We start from the raw sequence: 6,605 nt of genomic DNA on the forward strand, positions 1-6,605 counted from the left end.
ATAACATAAATATATGTTGACTAATAGAAAATATCTACAACATGCAGAAAAATAAAAACAACTAATCCGGTTAGTGATCGTGCCTAGGGCTTTCCTATAGACAGCGTGGATATGATACCAAGGTTGTCACGACCGGTTTCCAAATAAAATAATTTATTGGAAATCATCCATGTGCATATCGAGTCTAGAAAAGTATTTCGCATTGATAGACTCATCTTGATACAAAAAACCAGTAGTACTTAATTTTAAACAGGTAGAGCAGAAGTTGCTCTACAATTTATTACAACTTGTCCAAGTCTCACACAGATGGATATGTTACATGGTAATGTGATAACCCTAGTGTTCGTAATAAAAGGGGCATGACACATTAGAGTAATGTGACATAACAAGTACTACTACGCACCAAGCATCAGAGTGAGGCTTGATGATTTATTCGTGGCGGCAGAAGCGATGAAATAATCCAACAGCAGACTCCAGCAACGCAAGACTGACTGGGACTCCTCAAGACATCGTACTCGTTGTCGAACTCTTCATCCATGAGGTCTCGTTCATCCATATCTGGCCACATCAACAAGCCAGTGAGTACTTCAAAAAGTACTCGCAAACAGTTTGCACAAAAGCTGAGATGCATGCATCCAATTATTAATATGCATGGTTCAAGTCACAATTTATCAAATGGGTGTGTTAGAAATATGTTAAGTTAGTGGATAGATCGGGCGGTAATCCTCCCGAGATATCCCAACAAAAAGATAAAATGCACCGAGCGTGTGAGCGATGCCTCATACAAGGCATAAAATAAATAACAAGCCACAAACGGGCGTCTTAGCAACACCACAGAGAAGGCATAAAAATAATAACAATCCAGAGTCGTGCGTCTTAGCGACACCACAGAAAGGGCATACAAAATAAATAGCAAGCCACAGTCGGGCGTCTTAGCGACACCACAGAAACGACATAAAAAATAATTAACAAGCCAGAGTCGGGCGTCTTAGCGACACCACAAAAAGGGCATAAAAAATAAATAACAAGCCACAGTCGGCCGTCTTAGCGATACCACAGAAACGACATAAAAAATAATTAGCAAGACACAGTCGGGCATCTTAGCAACACCACAGTAAGGGCATGAAAAGAAATAATAAATATCCGGGTGGTACAACCAACCTTCAGGACAATTTTTGAGCCAATAAGATAATAATAAAATTTTCCAAATTACCGTTAGATATTTGCAACCATTATTGTTCCACCACTTGTACTCCAAAGACTGACTCTGAGACCGACACTTAACTTGTCAATAACCGTCCTTAACCCGGACTACCCTGCCAGACCGACACTTGACTTGTCAAAGAACCGTCCTTAACCATTACAAGCAGAAACTCAGAAACAACACACGCCCATTTTACCCCCCCGAAGCCCGGCTCCACCCGGACTACCCTGCCAGGGCAAAACCACAAGACAGGGAGGCTCCGACCTCGACTAGCATGGGATCAAATTTTTGTTAGTGAGAAAACTACACATCCAAAGTTCAAACATGCTTTCCTCGTTCCACGTAGTCGGGACGAAGCTCGGTGAAGTTAACGTCGGTGTTTCCTTTGTCAGAATCTACGTCATATAACTTACCGTCGTAAGAGTTGAGGCCTAGCTACTGGCTCCAAATAATTTTTAAATAAATCTGAAAATAAACCAGACCCTCAGAGCAAGAATTTGCAAAAAGAATCAATTCAAAAGCTGTTGTGGTTTAATAGTTATAGGAAAAACAAGTTCAGGGACTAATATGTAATGAAACAGAATTTGTCCAGGGGCTAGTATGAGAAAACTCAAAATCCCCGAAGGATTATGCGCCAATCCGCAGCGAAAACTGCTTCAGGAAAAGGCGCCTTTGATGAAACGATTCAAAAAAAGAAAGAACCCTGACGGGGGTCCCACCCTGTTAGGTTCGAAACTCCATCGGCTCCAGAGGCGTGCGGTTGTCGCCGGCGATGACTGACAAAGGGAGAGAGCAAGCTGCTGGAGAGAGGAAGCTCCACGTTGACGGCGGCCTTGCTCCGGCAGACGACGGTGTCGGGCACCACTCCATCTCACAAAGGGGCGGTTCAACGACGAAATTGAAGGGGGTCTTAGGAGGAGGGGACCACTAGGAGACTCCTGACAAGCTCTGGGCGTTCCTCTTCGCTCACCTTACACGAATCCAACCAGAACCCGAAGCGGATCGGGGCGACCGGAACTAGGGAATAAGGCCTCTCCGAGGCCCTTCTCTGGCTTGGGCGCGGTTTTGGAGTGAGGAGGGAAGGAGCTAGAGAGGTTGAGGAGGTTCGGCAGCAGGGGGAGCTCTATTTATAGAGGGCCGAGAGGGGGTGTCGCGGAGCTTATCTCCGGCGACAAATTCCGGCGATCTCGGGGCCTAATCAGGAGAGTTAGGGGTCGGGTCAGTACCTACGCTGCTCGGGATTCCATTTTGAGCCTAAAGTCACTCGGTCATCGAGGGAGGACCAGGCTGGACGGAGCGGTTCCCTCTGGTGAAGGCGGTAGCACAATTCGCGCTCTACGTTGTTGGGGATGTGGCCACGGAAATTGTGGCGTGCACTGGTGGCCAGGGACATGCGGAGTTTGCAAGGGCAAAGGGCGGTGCCGGACGGTACGGGGATGCAGTAGGGGTGGTTCTGGTGGCTGCGGCAGCCGCTCCTGATGCTGTTGCCGGAGCTGGCTGTCTCGGGCCATCTCACCACGGATGCACGCATGCGTCCAAGCCGTGCAGTGTGGGTATAAGAACCTGGCACAGTGGCGAGGGAATCCAGCCGCTAAAACTGCTGAGATTGACGCTGGGGGGGGATTGAATCAACGATGCACTGAAACTCTAAACTTTGACTGAAAAAGTTACACGGTCTGGTGGCTACTGCACACCAGGTGCTCGATTAAATGAAATTGGCACGTGGAAAAGGTTTTTGGAGCTGAAATTTATGAGATGACCTCTAATTGGGTGCAGAGAGAGTGTAAATTTTCATATTTTTAGAAAAATTTAAGGCAGTTTTTAATAAAAACAAAATATTTTGGTCAAACTTGAGTCAAATCAAATTTGACAATTTCAAACTTGTGAACCCAAGGTTTTTGGTGAAATCGGTTGAGGGGACAAAGGTCTTCTAAGGGTAGGAGTTTGGGTCCAAAACTCCAAAGGAATCACTGAGTTCCTTTGCAAATTTGGTCAAAACGGACTACATAAAATTCTTTTATTAATAATAATTTACGAAAGGTGGCCCAACCTTTCTAAAGTTTTGGTATATAAGTAAAAATGAAGAACAAGATGTTGCAGAAATGTAAAAAGGTCAAAAATAGGATGGAGGAAACGGAAACCTTGAGGTAAAAAATAATTGAACCTATAGGAACAAATTCTAAGGTTTTCCAAAAGAATAAAATATTTTCCCAACCAATTCATTTAGAGAAGAGCATGTTGACCAAACATGTTGAGCAAGAAGCTCTAAAAAGTTTTCTTAAAGAGATTGTCAAAGAGCTTCAAAGTTTTTGTCAAAGCCAATTAAAAATCGAAAAAAAGGCTATAAGTAAAAAAAATCAAATTTAAAAATTCTGGGTGTTACATGGGGGTGCTCGCCATGGCACCAGCGCCCAATGCAGTGCTTATAGCTGGATCAGCCCCCACGAAGAGCTTGGCCTTCTTGGCCACCCGCTATGTCGAAGTTTCCACCTCGCTGTGAGGACCACATTAACCAGTATGGATCATATCAATAATAACAACAAGAGAATCACAAATTGTTGGGAAGCTCACAGAAAGACCTACTCCTCCTCTTCGGTGCTGCTGAGAACGGAGAGATCCCAAACCGATGTCTTCTTGGGGGTGCTACATATAGGAGGAGGGTCTACGTCCTGGCTTGTTTGGCCGCCAGGGCGGCGACAGACTGCAAAGGCCTGGTGACTCTAGCAGAGACGACGATAGGCCACTTGTCGGGGTACGTTGTGTCGGCTGCCATTGAGTGGTGGGTTGTCGGAACACTTGCTGTCGGGAGCCCTTGCCTACTCCCCTCTTGTCGGCAAGTTCTCCACCTGATGATGAAGGGCAAACTCGCTTGCTGGTAACCGTCTTCGGGAGTGTCCACTGCTTCTGTGGAGCAGCCAGAGAAATCGGGTCTCGTCGTCCTCCATGTCCTACATGGACACATAGTCCTGCTCTCCACTAGAATCTTCAGGGAAGTCCTCCACCTCTTCGTCTTCGGTATCCTTCTTGTCCTTGGTTGTCGTTGCCCTTGACCTGCCGACTGCCTCATCCCTGCCCAACTACATCACACCATGAGCGATGTGGGGCAGCTCCACTTTAGTGGTGTTGCGGACGAGGCCCCCTTCCTTCCAAATGGGCTTCACTGTTAGGTTGCCAAACCACTCCAACACCACAACATTGGCTAGCACCTCCAACATGGGCCTGACTCCATGGGTGTTGTAGATAAGTACCATAGCCAGGATGGAGTCCTTGGCGGAGTTATTGTAGATCAGCACCAAGTCAATCAAGAAGTTGAACTTGTAGACGAGCCAAAAGAGCTGGTGGCCGAGGGCCATGTGATGTACCACTGTCAGGATCCCGTCGGGCCACATATGCAATCTCATGATGTCCCCTGCATTCCTAAAGTCTGAAGAAGGGTACTGTCGCTCTTGCGGAGGACCGATGCGGCGGAAAAGGATATTGGGTCCTATCATTTCCATAGAGAGCCCGGCAGCCCTAAGACGGAGATTGTGAGTCACCGCAATCTTCAACTTATTGCCGTGAAGTTAAGGTGGATCCAGGCTTTGAGGTGATCAAGCTTGTCCTTTTGGGGAATGAAGAACTACTGGATATGTTTCTCCTTAATCAAACACTAGCATGCCCTCCACTTCTGGGGGTACAGAAGCTGAGGGTAGATCTTCTTGATTCCGCTTCTGGGGATCTAGGTAACTCTCCCGGAAAGTGCATCACCCACGATGCAGGGAACAAAATAGTGGTGGAATAGAGCGATTCTAGGCATCACTTTGACAAAATTCTCACAAAGATGCACGAACACGACCACGCAAGTGACAGTGTTCATCTTGAAATCAAGAAGACGAAAGCCATACGTCACCATGACTTCGATGAAGAAGGCAGAAAAGGGGGAACAAGCCCGCAAAAGAAACATGCAACAAAAACTGGTATTTTTCTGACCCTGAGCTATTGGTGCCAGGGAACACAGCCGGCGCTAGGTGCGCCGTTGTCTCCTTCCCCCACATGTAAACATACCGGACGGTGAGGTCGTTGGATGTCAGCGCCACCGGGACGAAGATAATGTTATCCCTCTGCTTCTTTGCAGTGGCCTCCTTCCGTACCTACGCCTCTGAGTTGATGGTCTTGGACACCTTGCTTGCCTTGCCACCCTTCTTCGATGCCATTTCGGCTTGGGAATTCTGGTGGTGACCGAGGAAGAGCTATGCGGCAGCGGCGGTGCGCTCCAGACCACGCAAGGAAAATACGGATGCGGTGGCTGCTAGATGGGAGACAGGGGACTGAATGAGCGTCATCCCTCGCCGTTTCCTTTTTAATGGGAAAGGCACTAGTGTTGGGGGGGGGGGGGGGGGGGGGGGGGAGGGGATCTTCATGACCATTCTTGTATGTGCTCTTGTCGGCACATGGCTTAACCACCATTTCACTCCACCATTGCCACAATCTTCATTTAATGCGCGTCTCTCACACCCTGTGTTTGGCCTCACGTGAGTAAGTTTATAAAGCACATAAAATCTAGACCAATAATTTTTTTGTTAATGTATGTGATGCTTGTCTTGATTGTTGTTTTCTTGATTGGTTTATTGTGAGTTAATTCATAAAGAATCTTCCTACTCTCAGTAGTCATATGCTTTATCCAAAACCGTCCCGAATGATGATGTCACGAGTATTGGACCAAAATCTATTTGAAAAAATATTATTTTCCCAAAAAGGAATTATTCAATTTAGGTTTTGAAAACCCCCTAAATTTAGGTTTGTACTGCAAGTCCTCAAATTAGGGTGGATATTTTCCCTCAAATATTTTATTTGGAACCTAATATCTATATGACTCCCTGAAACCACAAAAATATCGTTTTAAAAGTTAATTTGTATTTTATTTAAATGCCTTTTTCTGAGCCCGCAAATGGGCTTTTATAGGGGAAGATTATTTTAATTTTTCGAGTATATTGGAGTGCTTTACGGAAGCTTGGTGGACATATATTTACCATATATATGACTTTCATCACTTGGCCATGTTCAAAATATTGGACAAATACCCGCCAAAACCGTTTCTAGATATTTCAAGTATTTGAAATATTTTTGTAAGAAATATTGTGAAATAAATCCAAAAAAATTCTAGCAAGTAACATAAGTCTAATGTGATGATCTTTCCAAATTTATTACAATCAAATAGTTTTGGTTCACCAAAATGCCCCGAAACCCTCTCTGTCCAGAACTAAATTTGAGCAACTTTACGTTGGCAAGTATCTCCATTTTATCAACAAATTTGTGGGAATGTACTAGTCCCCAAATGATGTAACTATGCGAAGTGGTGCATCAAGGAAAATAGCTTAGCCTAGTTAGATCTATCTAAAATAGTTTCTGCACATTTCTAGGG

The 6,605-nt window shown here is 45.4% G+C and overlaps 1 long non-coding RNA gene across 1 annotated transcript; it reads right to left on the minus strand.

Annotated features, from left to right (window-relative positions):
- Window positions 1-220: 220 nt before the first annotated feature.
- On the minus strand, window positions 221-5,556 carry LOC123448420. The gene is made up of 2 exons (XR_006631744.1): window positions 5,249-5,556; window positions 221-558 (listed from the first exon to the last, which is right to left on the minus strand). It is a non-coding gene; the product is annotated as an uncharacterized LOC123448420 (long non-coding RNA).
- Window positions 5,557-6,605: the final 1,049 nt, after the last annotated feature.

The sequence above is a fragment of the Hordeum vulgare genome, chromosome 4H (genome assembly GCF_904849725.1).
Source record: "Hordeum vulgare subsp. vulgare chromosome 4H, MorexV3_pseudomolecules_assembly, whole genome shotgun sequence".
NCBI classification, from domain to species: Eukaryota; Viridiplantae; Streptophyta; class Magnoliopsida; order Poales; family Poaceae; genus Hordeum; species Hordeum vulgare.